Source organism: Dipodomys merriami, unplaced genomic scaffold (assembly GCF_024711535.1).
Source record: "Dipodomys merriami isolate MVZ:Mamm:240054 unplaced genomic scaffold, mDipMer1.0.p SCAF_27, whole genome shotgun sequence".
Taxonomy (NCBI): Eukaryota; Metazoa; Chordata; class Mammalia; order Rodentia; family Heteromyidae; genus Dipodomys; species Dipodomys merriami.
Window position 1 is genome coordinate 15,694,159 of NW_027204159.1, and position 16,892 is coordinate 15,711,050.

General features: G+C 40.6%; 1 protein-coding gene across 1 annotated transcript in view; it reads right to left on the reverse strand.

Moving 5' to 3' along the window:
* Htr4 (5-hydroxytryptamine receptor 4) overlaps positions 1 to 16,513 on the reverse strand; it is a 220,803-nt gene extending 204,290 nt beyond the window's left edge. The window contains exon 1 of the mRNA XM_070036005.1: positions 16,469 to 16,513. The gene's annotated coding sequence lies outside the window, so the exon portion shown is untranslated. The remainder of the gene's footprint in view (positions 1 to 16,468) is intronic.
* Between the last annotated feature and the right edge of the window lie 379 nt (positions 16,514 to 16,892).

The following is a 16,892-nucleotide window of genomic DNA, read 5'->3' on the forward strand; positions in this document are numbered from 1 at the left end:
AAAATGACAGGAGAGGAAAAAGAATCATCTTGTTTAATGTCAGTTAATACCGATTCTAAACCTCAGTTGTGTACCTTACAAATCTGAAACAACTAAATGAAAAATCTCAAAAGCAAGTGCACCCCATCCTTACCCTAGTTTTCTGATTCAGAATAGTCTAAAATACTTCTGTGCAATAGCCGTTAATAGTTAACCAAAGGTGTGTAGTTGCATCTCTATTATAAGAAGTGTGAGCACAAGACTCACCTGTAAATAATCCCCACGTATTGGAATGAAAGATCAATGTATTTTGGTTTAGGGCCAACATCTTCCAACCTGAAGCTATCTCATAACTCCAGCTTGTTTTGTTTTGTTTTCTTTAGTTTTTGATTGCATGCACGAATATTCATGCATAACTATGCTTTAATTGACCACGTTTCTTTATAGAATATGCCTGTGTGGGTGAAATTTCTACATCAAAGGGCATGACCCAATATCTTTGTTTTGGACAAGTGTCAGGAATAAGTAAAATATTATTTTTCTTAATGCCAATTCAAGGGTGGGAGCCTGGTGCGGTAGAAGGGCCGCTGGACAAAGGAGTCCCTAGGCTTGATTCTCAGCCTAACCCTGCTACTCACATTCCTATTCATAAGCAAGTCTGTTCACTAACCTCAGTCTCAATTCCCCCAGCTGGAAAATGGAAAATGTAAGAGGGCCTTGGGCCAAATTTCAAGCAATTAAAGCTTCTTAAAAGAAATCCATACATTATCTCTATCAGACTCCCATTTACCTGGTAACGCAGAACAAGAAGAGCAGGTATTTAACAGGTACTAATGGTCCAAGTGCTTTCTATTGACCTCATCACCTGTCCTAATCTACTACCAGGCACAGTCACAAAAACATAGCTCCACTGAGATCAAACTGACTTGCAGCCTAAAATCCATGTTGACTGTGGTTTCCTATAGGCCCAAACTCTCTAGATTCTCACTGTGCAAAGAAAAGATTGAAACACCTAAAAAATTGCAACTGTGCATGTTCTAAGTGGAAAAAATAATGCTTTTCTTTGGCTATTTACCTTGGTTTGTTTCTGGAACACATTCAGGATCTATAAAACACTGTCTCAGTGATTTCTTTTCTACCTTTATCAGCTGATACGTGCTCTTTACAAGAACTTCTTTTTGTCAGCTAATGCTCCCAAAACCCATATTTTTGTTTCTCCAGACATCTAAGTTGCAGTATGTATAGGTAAAGGAACTCATTATCTTGCCCATGTAATTATAACCTCTCTGTACAGTATTTTCACAATAAAAAAAGAAAGAAAAGAAAAAGAAATGGTTCTACCCAACACACACAGTCAGCAAACTGTATTTCAAAGAAATCATTGTGTTCTGCAACATCATTTTGTTTATTCTTTAATAATATTTTATGAGTAATAAGTAAATAAAACTCAAAACACCATATTCTAAAATGATATATTTTTAAATATTTTAGATGAATATATTTGAATTGTATTATTGTTTAACAAACAGTGACCCTAATAGACTATTAAATCTCCTAAACCATTAAAAATGTATTATGTATTATTGTGAATATAGTTCTAGTAAAGCTGGTTAATAAACTCAAATTTCTTAAAGCAAAAAAAAAGAAATGTACTCATTACCTTGCCCATATAATTATAACCCCTCTGTACAGTATTTAAACAATAAAAAACAAAAACAAGAACAACGTAAAAAACAAGAAAAAAAAGAAAAAAGACTATGAGAAAACAAAGAGACTATGATGCTACAAATTGGATCTCTGTAGGACTAGTAGCTAAAATGACATTTGCACTAAGTGATCCAAAAGGATTGAGACCTAAATGGAAAGTTTGTCAACACTCCATTTCCAAAAGGGTAAATCTACCCAGAAGTCAATTTGGTTACACTTGAAGTACTCATAGGCTAATACATACAAGTAAGATGCAAAAATGGCTTTAAACTTTATTCAAAATAACTAAGGAAAATAGTATTCCTTGGTAAATAAACAATTCTTAGTGGAGAAGATTAATGTTTTTGTATAGTTAGAAAAAAAAACTGATATGTTGCCAGTTGTTGGTGGCTCATGCCTGTAATCCTAGCTACTCAGGAGGCTGAGATCTGAGAACTATGGATCAAAGCCAGTCCCGGCCTGAACGTCCTTGAGACTCTTATCGCCAGTTAACCACCAGAAAACCAGAAGTGGTGCTGTGTCTCAAGTGGTAGAGTGCTAGTCTTGATCTAGAGAGCTCAGGGACAATGCTCAGGTCAAGAGTTCAAGCCCTACAACCGACCAAAAAAACAAAAACAAAAAAACCCTGATAAGTAAAGCAGTTTGTAAGCAATGGAAGAGCAGGAAAAAGGACAGATAACAAGAAAAATTAAAAAGCAACATAAACTTCTATTTTGCATATCATTGTATAGAATATACTTAGAGCGCTTGTGTTGAAATACTGATTTTATAAGAATAGATACCACCACCATCACCCACAAAACATGTGATGCACACAGTAACATTATAAGAAACCAGATTATAAATTGGGAGCCAGTGGCTCACAACTGTAATCCTAGCTATTCAAGACGTTGAGATTTGAGGAGGATTTCAGTTCAGAGCCAGCCCAGACAGAAAACTCTGTGAGACTCAGCTCTCATCCCCAATTAATCACCAAAAAGACAGAAGTGGAGCTGTAGCTCAAATGGTAGAGCACCAGCCTTGGCTCGCAGTTCAAGCACCAGTACTGACAAAAAGAAAAAGGAAGAAAAAAAAAAGAAAAAGGAAGAAAGAAAATAAACCAGACCATTCAAGTATGGATTTGAGCATTTCGTGAGAAAGCAAAGATGATTTGGGAGCATTGTGAATGAACTTCTGTGGCAGCTCAATGATCATCCCACCCTATTTGACCACAGAATCTATGAGGAAAGAAATACGGTATAAGATCACCAAGCACTGATGAATGAATTGTATTGCATAATAGGAAAGTCTGCATCAAACATACACCCAATTCAGGTGTCAAATACAGATACAAATATAGCTTGAGGTATTTTTTTTCTTTTTTAAAGGCAGTAATTTTTCTTGAAATGGTAATGCAACTGTTGCTAACACAATAATAATAATAGTACTCCAAACCCGGATGAAGCAAATCTATCAGTTTTCTGATGAGCATGTTTTGTGAATCCTCCATTGTGCTCTGTTCTCTTACATGTGCATTTTTCATGTTCACCTGCAATTGCTTAATTTTTTTCCCTACCATCCTAAATTAATTTTCCAAAGTTGGAATGTAGTCCTTTCCCCCTTAGGCTATGCATTAATTGAGGTTTTTCTTTTCACCATGATATTATAATGTCTCATATGCAATATTGCGACTTCCCACATCTTGGCTCACACAGTCACCTTTCCTTTCCCTTCACCATCTTAGAATAAAGCTAACGGGTGAATTGTAAAGGTATCTGTGTTGTATAGCTTCAGAGTAAGATTGATATCACCAGGCACAGAGTTAGTCCTGTCATTTTGTTTACACATTGGGGAGAAAAAAATAATTCAGTTTATTAAGTGTTTCTTGTAACTACATCCAAGTTTTGCCAGGCCAGAATCTTGGACTTTTTCTGTGTAGTGACTTTTTAATTTTAGTTTTCATACCTTGGAGATCAGACTGTTGCTTTTGCATGATATATCTCATGACTGAGACTGAAATTTGCTTTGTTTTATAGTATCTGTACTCCTTGTATTTTTCAAGAGCTGTTTTGTAAACAGACAATATATTTCTCCATTAAAAACACAATTTTAAAAAACAGCAAAAAATAAAGAAAGTTCCATTTGATTGCTAAAGAAGGAATTGTTCTTGTCTTTGTAGTTCTGTTGGAGAGATGGTTGGAGATCTTAACAGGTGTTTGAGGATCACCATGAGGTAGATCATTCACATCATCTGAGCTGTCCAATTATTGACCGATGTGATTTGGCAAGGCTCCCCCTCAGTGGAGGCTCACAGGCCAGAAAACCATCAGTCAGTCACGTTGGAAAGGAGGACGCGAGTTTCAGATGCTTCTGAATTCCAATGAAATCCAAGAATGCAGTGAGAGCAAAACTAAGTAAGAAGCTGCTCCTTGTAGAGCGATGGTTCTCAAGTTTAAGCATGCATAAGATTCACCCCGAGGGTTGTTAAAACAAAATGCTGGGCCAAGTTCCGGCTTTCATAGGTTTTAGAGTGGAGAAGATGGTATTCATTTTGTCAAATTGTTAATTACTCAAAAGTTTTACTCCCTGGAGTTTCACGCCTGCAAATATGAACTTTTAGTTACTGAAGTATTGTGAAAGCTGAAATGAGAGTTTAAGGTAGGAGGGTAGTGGGAAGGGATACATGAGTTAAAAAGGACACAGGACAAACACAGCAAGAACATTCACTATACATATATGATAAAGGAAGTGGGAAATGTGAATATTAGTCTGGGGCAAGGGAACATACAGGATGGAGGAGAATGGAAGATGGAGGAGATTAAAGATGTAACTGTAAACAGGAAGCACTTAGATGAACACATTAAATTGTAACTCCCTTGTACAAACTTTTGAAGTTCAGAAGCAATATAATAAAATTAGAAAACATATAATAAAATTAGAGTATGCATGTCTAATGAGCCCCCAGATATTGATGATGCTTCTGACCCAAGGACCATATTTGATAGCCAATAGATAAAATATAATTTCCTATGTGTTTCTGTTAGTACTGGAGAAAGAATATAGCAGGTGATGGGAGTAGTAGGTATTATCAGCTCTTATGGTAGAAAATGTTTTCTTTCTACTTTCTATTTTAAATGTTGTTGTTTGCATTGATGAAAAGGACTGAACTCTTTGTATTCTTTGAAGATTTGTCTTCTATTTGCTAATCTCTCTGTATAAGGGAAAAGTTAAGTTTCAGGTACACAAATTTTGCAAGAGACACTTGCTTTGTTTGGGTCTCCCTGAAGGGGTAGATCTTGAGGTGAGGAGTAATTTGGCAGGTGCAACTAAACTGGTAGATAAATAAGGAATGAGAGGCAGCCAATGAGAAATGTGTTATTCAGACACTGAATCTTAATCCCACAAGGAAGCTCTTGGAATTGGGGTAAAATGTGTGCCTCTCATTCCAAACAAGATGGGGAGACGATGAGGATATTGATACTCCCACACCCATAATTCATTGGTTAGGGCTGTACACGGAGAGGTGTATTTCCACCTTTGGGCTAAAATTGAAGGTAGCAGTTCAAACATCACACAGATTTATTGGGAACGGGTGGCTCATGCCTGTAATCCTAGGTTGCTGGTGGCTCATGTCTATAATCTCAGAAAGGTGAAAGCTGAAGATCACAGTTTGAAGGAAAGAAAGAAGGAAGGAAAGCCTATGAGACTCATCTCCAATTAATCAGACTGGAGTTGTGACTCCAATGGGAGAGTGCCATCAGTGAGTGAAAATTCCAAGCAAGAGTTCAAACCCTCATTCCAGCATATGCATGCATACATGCATGCACAGATGCACACATGTGCATGTGTGTGCACATGCACACATACACACACACAATGACATAGATTCACCATTGGAAGTCAGGAAAGTCTGCACAAAACATGCTGAGGGAATCTGAGGGGAAAAGGAACACCAACATTGTCTATTCCAGCTACTTGGCTGAAATCTTATTGTTTTGTGTACAGTGCATTTCTTTTTACAGTTGTCTTCTATTTCTTGCCATTGCTATTGGTTTGCACTTACATTCTTGTTTCTTTACAAAATAAACTTATTTAAGGAAAATTAATCTAAAGAAAAATGCTATGCAGATAATGTTCCAGATGGCATGAGAAAGTGGCAAGAATTACAAATAGGTAGTTTTCAAACAATTGAAGTTGTAGTGCATTGGCACAATGGTTTCAAGCAAGGGTCAGACCATAGTGCTTTTCTATATAGGGTCGTTTACAAGTATTTTTGGCTTTTCAGAGAATAAAGTCACTATCACAACTCTCTACCTCTCCTGGTAGTGTGAAAGCTGCCACAGACAATACCATGAGTGGATATGGCTGTGTTCCAATAAATCTTTATAGACGTTGAAATCTGAACCTCATGCAATTTTCATTTTTCAAAAAATATTCTCTCCTTTTGATGTTTTTCCCACAATTTGAAATGTAAAAATGCTTCTTAGTCTGTAGTCCATACAAAAACAGGCAGTGAGCCAGAAAGTTTGCCAACCCTTAATTGAAAGCACAGCCTTGGAACCTCTCCCAGTTCTATCAATCATTGGGCAAATTATCTTAAACTCAGTTCTGTCATCTATATAATGGGATGAACATATATCAACCTCCCAAGATCAATAGAAAAAATAAACAAAAACAACTCCACAAACAACAGGCACTAGTGAGTTACCAGTGTGGTAGTCACCAGGTGTTGTAAAAGGATGGTCCCTGGCTGAGCTTTTTTTCTACTCTGCTTCACAAGGGTAGTGACACACCTAGGGACTTATCTCCCCTACTCTGGGATGTGGCCACAGAAATAATTTCTCTTCTCTCCTGGGATAGTCCCTGAAAGTTAAGCCCCAAGACTGACTAATGGCTCTGTCACAACTGATTTCAGAGACCTAGAACTGGGAGCAGATCAGCCAAGATTTGTGTTTCATCTAAATTAAATCTTTAACATTCGTGTTTTGAACTTTGAGGAATTATGGTGTTAACAACAGTGTTTCTCAAACATGACGATGCCTAAAAATCTCTTGCAAAACTGTAGATTCGGGAAATCTAAGGATCTGCATTTTGACAAGTGTCCAGTGATTCTGCTGCAGATGATTTACAAGGGCAGTTCAGGAAAGGCTGCAAGGATGAAGCTCAATCCACCCAAGTGAGCATACCATCCTGAAATTCTCTTTAATAGTTTTTTCCATATCTGTCTAAATGCCTCAGTGGCTGAGAGGCCTGGATTTCAGTATTTGCTGCACATGCCCAGAGAAAGGTCTCTGTGGTGTGTTTAACCTCGTCTGTTCTCACTCTATTTCTTCAGAACCATTTGGATAAGAACAGGATTCTCTACTTTAGATACCATGTGCTAATTATTATATCCAATTAAATGTGTCATTGAAATCTCAAAGGACATAGACTATTTACAGCTTCTTGCATAGAAATTCTTGAAAAAAATCTTCATCTTTTCTTAGACTAATAAAATGTCACTTCCCAAAAGCTGCTGCCTAGAATCTCCTCCCAGCAGTTCCTAAAAAACTCCAAGGGAGCTGGGAGCTGGTAGCACACACTTGTAATCCTAGCTTCTCAGGAGGCTGAGATATGAGGATCAAAGCTAACCCAGGCAAAGAAGTCTGTATGATTCTTTTTTTTGGGGGGGGGGGGTCCGGTAGTGGGGCCTGAACTCTAGGCCTGGGTGCTGTCCCTCAGCTCTTCAGCTCAAGGCTAGAGCTCTACCACTTGAGCCACAGTACCACTTCTGGCTTTTTTCTTTTTGCTTATGTGGTGCTGAGGAATCGAACCCAGGGCCTCAGGCATGCAAGGCAAGTGCTCTACCACTGAGCTGCCTTCCCAGCCCTTCTATATGATTCTTAATCTCGAATTAACCACCAAAAATCTTGAAGTGGAGCTGTGGCCCAAGTAGTAGAATGCCAGCCTTGGTAAAAAAAAAAAAAAAAAAAAAAAAAAAAAAAAAACCTAAGAGATAGCACCCAGGCTGAGTTATAGTTCTCTCTGTTTCTGTCTCTGTTTCTCTTTTTCTCTCTCCATCTCTCTGTCTCTCACTGTCTCTGTCTCTCTGTCTCTCTCTGTCTCTCTCTCTCCCCCCCAAGGGAAAAGATTATATACTCAAAGATTTTTTAGAGATTCCCATTTAACACAGAAGAGAAGGCTCCTAGAAAAAAATGCAAGCGAGGTAGAATAATGCAATTTTTTGATTAGGTACAAACCCAAATACTATTTCATCTTCACATCACACTGTATTGAAATGATTCCTATTTGTGGAATGCAGAAAGTGAAGTATAGAAAAAAGTGATGTCCAAGGCACAGCAGGCAGTAGACCATAAATTACTGAGCTACCGCCACAAATAGGCAGCTCTCAGGATCCCTTACCTCAATTCTTTCAACTTAAGCTTATTAACTTGTATCTTGGAAACTCCTCTGAACCTCCATGTCTTGTCAATGTCTACTGACATTTGAAAGAAGCCACATGTTTAATCAAGACCCTACTTTGCTGTTAGCATCACATAATGTTTGAATATCCCACTTTGCTTATATAAGCCGTAAGTTTCCAGCTGTTCAGTGTGCAAAATATATCCTTCCCACCCGTCTTGTCCATCTGCTGTTACTTGTGAAGTTCAAGTATGAGAGCATGTGTATAAGTCCTCTGAACATTGTAAAACCTTATCTATAAAGGGTACTTGCTAGCCTTCTATTTTCATAAATCATTTTTAAATGTTGGAAAAGAAGTATAGTAGATTTATGAAAGCACCTACATTGAAATTTTCAGATTTTCCAGAGATCTATTATAGATGATAAACCATGAGACCTGTGAATCTTTAAGGAATGAAAAAAGACTACTTCTATTTTGTAGGTGGACTATTTGTTGTGGCTTCATGTCATGGAAATCGTAGAAGCTTGAGAATCTGATGGTTCTGGTGGCCTGTGCCATCTGAGTTTGAGTGTATCTTTCTCTCTTCCTTTCCAGACACAATGCTGCTTGGTAGTTAAGAAAGTACTTTGCATACCAGGCACTAGTAACTTATACCTGTAATCTTAGCAACTCAGGAGGCTGATATCCAAAGGATTTTGGTTCAAGTCTTGCTCAGGTAGAAAAGTCTGTGAGACTTCATCTCCAAATAAGCAAAAATGCCAGGCTGGAAGCATGGCTCCAATGGTAGAGCTCCAGTCAAGCAAGTAAGTGCAGTATGTTCAAGGCTCTGAGTTCAAACTTTGGCTTCAAGTGTAGTAGAAAAAAATGATAATAAGAAAGAGAAAATTACTTTGTAATCAACAAAACGTGGATTGATAACAGGCATCAAGCCTGTAATCTTAGCTAATTGAAACTGACTTTGGGAGAGTGTGGTTCAAGGTCACTTCGGTCTCCATCATTGCCTGGGGGGGCGGGGTGGGTCTGTCATCTAGGTGACAAAAGAGAGGTGTAACATAGCATTGTGGTCTAGACTGGCTTGAGCATAAAGCAAGGCCCTAACCCCAAAGTAACTAAGGCATAAAGGGATGGGTGGAGTACCTGCTTAGCAAGCAGGAAACCTTGAGTTCAATCACCAGTACCATTAACATAAATGGATTGATAACTGATATGATCATGATAAAGCAGCTCTAGCAAAATAATAAATCTACCTGCTCAGTATATTTGAGTGTTCATTACAACTTTTCACCTAAACATGTATTCTCATAATAAAATATTGAGAAATAAACCAAAAATGGGCAGCCATGGAATGGTTAGAAAAGTTAAATGAAATAAAGTGTCCCCAGTGTTGTTCGTGGCAGTATTTGGCCTACATTAATACTGATTATTTACACTGCAGGGCAAAGATGCGACAAGATGATAAGTATTGACATCTCTTAAAATCTGAGTCAGAGCCAAAGATGTGATAAAAAGTAGAAGAAAGCAGGCCTATGCCACGAAAACCATAGACAGTGAGGACATGTCAGAATCCAGCAGACAGATACACAAGGAAGGACCTGAACTCTGTGAAGAGATTGCCTGCTGTGGAAGAGCCTCACCAATGAAAGAAGCATGTCTTTACTTAATTATATTAATATATCTTATTACATTACAGTTTATTACATTAACATGTTTTTCCCATAAAGTATTTATTTGGGAGAAAAGAAGTGCCACCGGAGTCTGACTCAAGTTCAGTATTTTTCAATTTTTCACAAGATCACTTGTCACTTGCAAACCCTACTACCACACCAAAGAGTCTATGATATCTTCACTTTTACGACACCCTCTTGGCCATAAGTGATTGGGGCTTATCAAATTCTCTTCCTGGAGAATTTTAATGAATTGACGTAGACCCTTGGGAATGTGTAGCACTCATGGGAGCAATGAAGAAAGGGCCATACATACGGACCTGAACTCTCCAGATGTGATCTTGTTCCTATCTCCCAAGGATCTGATTCTTTAAATCCATAAGAAAACTCCCATTACTTTTCCAATAAATTCAACTTTTGCTTAAAAAGTCAATGTTGACTTTCATTATGTATAGCCAAAATACATTTGTCAGCACAATACAATAATCTTCTAACAAATACAGGAGTTTTCTTAAAATTTCTAGACCTTGTTTTCCCCTTGAGAGGAAGTTTATAGAAAAATCTGAAAAAGACTAGGTATATAAAACTCCATGCATATGACAAACATTCAACAAATATACTTAATCTAAGTTTCAAAATAGCTGTATCTTCTAAGCAAGTGGCTGTAGACACCTTGCCTATATGGAGAATGTGTGATTATTCATAAACAAGACTGAAAACAGATGCTGAGCGTCCAAAAGAAGGAAGTCATTGAATGAGCTTAAAATTTGGTTTCTAAAAGAACCTTTCTGATTGGGATTTCAAAACTTTAATCAGTGATGTATAAATGTACAAACTTGAATTTCTGTTGAGTTTCTCCATTGTGCTAATATGGATTTGAAAGGAAAGAAGTACAAAGCAGATGCACAAGAAATAAAAACTAGATCTACAGATAAAGTGTCTTCCTTAAACTTTCAGAAACGTATCGGAATTTATGCAGCACAGTTCAAGATACTGAAGGCCTTTTGGTTCAGATTATCTGGTGAATAATGAGAGATTTTTGTCATCCAAATGAAGGTTCCAGTCAGAGGTACACAAAAAGACCCATGATCAGGAATTAATCCAATATAGAAACACAATTGCTGAGAAAAATGTGATTTTTCTGAAGTTCAAAATGAGAGAGAAAACTGAGATGCTTAGTGAGAGATGTTAGGTCATCCCTAGTAATTATTGTCTTTTCATTCTTCACTCAATGGTTCTCTTTAATTCAAATATTTAACTGTCTAAAATATAATGCATATTTACATTTTTTTAAATCCCAGGTGGTTGTTTACACTTTATTTTAATATTTAGTTAACCCCAATACTTGTCCCCATCAGCTTCACCTGGTGTCCCAGTGTAAAGACAAACATTCAGATGGATTGTGAAGCCCAACAACCTGCTTTAATTAAGTTTAATTACATATTATGCTGCTGTTCACCAAAGATTACTGCCCATGTCACAAAGGGTGTAATGTAAGATCTACCATTTCTTCACTGGCAACTACAAAACCTGTGGATTTGTTCATGTAAGTTCTTTCTTTTTCTTTTTCTTTCTTTTTTTTTTTTTTGTTTGTTGGTTGGTTGGTTCGTTGTGGAGGCTGAACTCTGTGCCTGGGCATTGTTCCTCAGCTCTTCAGCTCAAGGCTAGTGCTCTACTGCTTGAGCCACAGTGCCATCTCCAGCTTTTTTCTGCTTATGTGGTACTGAAGAGTCGAACCCGGGGCCTCATGCATGTGAGGCTAGCGCTCTACCACTGAACCACCTTCCCAGCCCCTCATGTACGTTCTTAAGGAAAACAACCTTTTTAGTCAACTTTGGGTTCCCAAGCTTGTAGGTTAAGGAATGTCATTCTTACTGATTGGTTTTAGCACCAGCCTTATCAATTAACCCATTTCCTAGTAACTTACATTCACTTATATTTTCTTCAGCCAAATATGTACCTCTTTCTACTATTTCCATAGTGGATTTAGACATTTTAGTCGATGTCATCAATAGTGGGAGACTCTCAGGGTGCTGGTAGCTCAATCACTGATTAAAGCCAGGCAGGGTAGAAAAATCAATGAGATTTTTTATCTCCAATTAATCAACATAAAAGCATGGCAAGGGGCTGGGAAGGTGGCTCAGTGGTAGAGCACTTGCCTTGCATGCATGAGGCCCTGGGTTCGATTCCTCAGCACCACAAAGCAAAAAGAAAAAAGCCAGAAGTGGCTCTGTGGCTCAAGTGGTAGAGCGCTAGCCTTGAGCTGAAGAGCTGAGGGACAAGCACCCAGGCCCAGAGTTCAGGCCCCATAACCAGAACCCCCCCCAAAAAAAAGCATGGCAGATTGGTGGAGTGCCAGACTAGCACAAAAAACAAGCAAGAGCTCCAGACCCTGAGTTCAAGGCTTACTGCTGGCATAGAATTGAGCACAAAGAATAAAAAATTTAAATGGTAGGTCAATATGATCAAGGAGAGAGTTGATTTAAAACATGGTAAGCTTAATTTGGGTGACAAAAGATATATGTAAAGTTTAGACTGGATGAGACTGAGTTGATGAAAGAGGAAATGTGTTATCCAATATTTTATTGCTTTCACCTACTTCTGTTGCCCTTAACACACATACCCATTCCAATACCCAGCCCTGCGTCACTATTTCTGGATAAGAAAAAGAAGAAGATATTTTGTCTTAACAACTTTGTTGATTTGGATTTCTTGTTTGTTTGGTAGGTTGGTGGTACTAGGGTTTGAACTCAGGGCCTTGCAGTTACTTGGCAAGAGCTCACTTCCTAATTTATAAAAGATATCTTTGAAGGCTGATAAATCACACAAATTGGGCTCAACAGAACTCACAGCCCAAAGCCTACTATCCTGCTCCCTAGAACCATGCTGGGGTCAGACAGTTCTATACAAGGGCTGGGAGGTAGTTAAGATCTTTTCTATCTTCTAACCTGAAGATCCCATTCATGAAAGATCATTGACTATGCAGGTTCAGAGTCCAGATTCTGCAGGTAGAAAACAAACAATCCAAGTCTAGCTCTATCCACTCCATATCAGAGAGAACTTGAGTGTATTATTTTAAACTTAAGTCACCATATTTCTAACATATGAATAACTGAAGTCTCTCTCATAGGATGCTTAATGAAGATTAAATGAGACTATCCACATAACGCATTTAGAACTGGGCCTGGCATGTATCAGGGGCTGGATTACTGTGAGTTATTGAGATGATTATGATATTGCCTCTGAAATGCTTCTGACCCTTTAGCAGCATCTTGAGCATTTCCAGGCATAGCAACAAGGCAGCAAAATCCCAGACAGGATAAAGGTGAATGTGGACGGTGATGAAGTGAAAGAGGGTGGAAAGGAAGTTAGCAGCACAGCAATTGTTTGTAAGATGTCATTGTATGAGGTTACAAGGCTCATGTCTGAATTACACCAGTGATGCTCCACTCAAGTCCAGGGATTCTGACCCTCTGTGAGGACAGTTAGCAATTCCTGAACACATGTTTGGTTTTCATAACTATGGATTTTTCTCAACTGTCATCTAATGAATGCCAGAGTTGTTGCTAACCAGCCTAAAATGTACACGATGTCCTTCACAATAACTATCTAGTCTAAAAGTGAATGGTGCTGGGGCCTGAACAATCCTATATCCCATACAATTTTTAGTGTTATTATAGAGGTGATATACAGAGGGGTTTTAGTTGCATAAGGTCGTGAGTACAATTCTTTTTGAACTATGTCTCCCCTATCCTTTCTCTCTCCCAGTTTTTCCTCCCATTCTCACCCATAAGATCTATAGTTCATTTTCCACACAGTGTCTAGTGAGTAGCACTTCTGTATTGGTTCACCCTATGTACCACTCTGAGACATGATAAATTATATAGGTCTCTAGACATTCAGACACTGAATCCAAAGGAGGATATTCATAGGAGTGGGTCACAAAGGCTCAATTAGCTACGTACAGATGATCATATAAAATAATATTTTATGAAAGGAACTCCAAGAAAAGGAAACAAGAAACATTTTTTAGTTGCTGTTATTGTCTTCTTTTCTATTTATCTTGTTCATTAGTTTGTCTTTGGAAGGGTATGGAGACCACATAAAATGGGGAACAAAGGGTGAACAAATACCATGGAGATTTATGTGAATAAGGGGTCTGGAGCTTCGTGGGAGATGTGGATGGGTGATCGTTAAACTTTCTCTGACTACTGGTTCTTAACGGTGCTTCTCACTCTTCCCATTTAGCTGTATTTTTCCTAAAGACAAACTGAATTAAAAATGGTTAACATGTGGAACTGGATGGCAAGTTTCTTACTAAAACAAAACCAGTAATAACTGAATAACTGAAATTTGAGAGCTAAGCGAATCCTTAGAAATGATCTAGCAATTAGTCTAGTTGACAAGCCTCACCATCTTTCACAAGTGAACAAACTGACACTTAGAAAGGCAAAGAAACTTAGGTCACAAAACGCTGTAATCAGCAAAGGTCCAGTGGTGGAGATCCCTTTTTCTTCCAAAGACCATTTGAGTTTTGTGATACCATTTGTGGGTCATATAGAATTATCACTACAGGCACACAACCGCAGGAAACAGACAGCAAGCATATGTATCTGTTATGCCACATACCAAATGATGTCTCAAGCCTTTTATACCCTGTGCATTGATTGATCCCTACTCCTGTTTCTTTGTTTTGTTGTTTTTTTTTTAACAAAGAACTGATTTAACTTAGTCTGACCAGGATAATATCAAGCATCAATCCTTTGCACATTTGCCATGAATTATGTCCATGACAACAGCTTGTCTGCTCTCATCTCTGGAATTCCCTGATTATAAGTCTCACCTGATAAACTGGAAGCAGTAGAAATAAAAACAGAAAATAAAATAGAGCTGAGAAGTATTGAGGGCAAAACAGATCAAATCTGCCTATTGGATTAAATTATGGCATCTACTGATCAAGGAAGAGAATGCATAAAAGGTTTGTTTCCAGCCTGAGACTCTTGGAAAATGGTATGTTCAACAGCATGAAAATATCAGGAAGCAGGTTGGGGTAGCAGGCTCTTTATGAAGATGGTGGTGTTCTTTAGTCTGCAAGTTGGGGAAGGAAAATAAGGGATGAGGGAAGTCCAAGAATATGAGGGTAGAAGAAACTACATTTGGGGACTTGAAGTGTGACTCAAGTGGTATAGCAAGGTATGGGGTCCTCAGTTCAAACCTGGATACCCAAGCCCACTCTACCCCTTGCACAAGTGCACTTGATTTGTTGCCTACAAGAATACTGTAAGGCCCTAGGAGAAACTGCACTAGAAATACAATTCAGATAACTTGGTAGGACCAAACGCACTATTTTCTTGTGGCCTTGAGACCAGAGTTCTGGACTCTGGATCCTGGAGTCTCCATCTGTTCAACATAGGCTGGGTTAAAACATTCCCTGAGGCTCTGGCTAGCTTCAACTTACTATAGCTCTACTACAGTTTAAGTAATGATGATCACTCCGCTGCATAGTAATAATTATCATAATAAAGATATTTCCCAGAGGCGGAAGTGATACAAACAGGAGTGAGAAATGAGAGTAAGAATGCATAAGAACAACAAACAGAAGAGTAGAAAATGACTTGGGGAATGCTGCAAAACCTCTTTGCTTTGGGTTCATTTTTTTTTTTCTCTCTCCATACCCTTAAGTGTTTCCTAGAGGGGAGCAGTTGCCCAGAGCTCAGCTGGTCTTTTCTGCTTCTTCCTTCTTTTCTAGGGCACCGCATCCATCACCAGCGTCTTTCACTTCACCTACTGTGCTCATCAGCAGCACACAGCAAATGTTCCTCCCTTAGCCCCTGGTGCTGAAGTTTCGGGGCACCAGGCAAGCAGCAACTCCTACAATCCAGGGTCATCCATAGCTTTGGACCCAGCAGGCAAGAGCACAGAGGACAAAGTTGCATGGGTGGCCTTCCATCAAAGGCAACGTTGATTCATAACGTCTCTCCATCAAAAGCCACCTCCGATTCACAACAAACCTATACCTTAAGAAACGTCCTTTCTTTGGTCCATTTTTATGGACCAAATAGAAAATCAGTAACACGGTTTCTCCTAGCCTTGAACCCTACCATGGCGCTGGAGCCTTGCCTTCCTCCTCCTCTGCCAGCCAGCATTGCCTGGGTCAACAGCTACTTCTTCCAAAGGCTGCTAGCACAGAACCACACACAGGGCGCACGCCGAGGCGCAAAGCATCTCCAGTTGGGATTAGGATTCAGTGAAAGTCAACTGCAGGATGGTGGCCGGAGCTGGCAATGACCGCAACAGCTTCATGCAGCAAGCCATCGTACCCACACACCCAGCCCCTTACACACGCCGCCAGCGACACGCATCGTGTCACACGCATCACAGAGAGTGCACTCTGGGCTACACAGCCAGCACTACCCTGGAGTCCACACACGCCTCTGCTCACGCACACACACACACACACACACACGGCCTTTCTCACTCACACACTCTTTACACACGCATCCTCACACCGTGATCACACAATGCAGTTCCACAAGTACTCACCTACACGCGTGTGCACAGGGTACCGGCTGGAAGCCCCCCTCGGTGGTCCACACCGGACACGCGTCCGTCCCGCACACCGACAACGAACCGCCGCCCAGCGCATCCCTGCGGACGCCGCCTGGCTCCGAACCCCGCGTCCCCGAAGCCCCCCAGCCCCCGGGCGCCGCCCCGCCCCTCTCCCTACGCCGCTCACCTGCACACGCGGGCTGCGGGGGATCCCGATCTCGGGGCGCGCTCACCGCACCCCGGCTGCCTGAGACTGGCGAGCGAGGCGCCCTGGCCGCGCAGAGCCTAGCCGCCGCCGCCGCCGCCGCCGCGCTCCCCGCCGCTGCCGGTCCCTCCCCGCCGCCCCCTCGGTGCCGGCTCAGCCCCCGCCACCGGCGCCCGCGGGGAGCGGCGCGGGAAACGGCCGCGGGCTCTCCACCCAGCCGCCGCTCACCTGGGCGCGCAGGGCATCCTCCTCCCGCTGCTCCTCGCCGAGCCGGGCTCCGGGGGGGGCTCCGCAGTCCCCAGCACGCGCGGTCCCCGCCGTCCGGCCCCGCTGCCGCCCCCACCGGGCCTGGGGGGGCTGTGGGCGCGGAGACCGGGGAGCTGCGGCCACCTCACCCGCTCTGGGC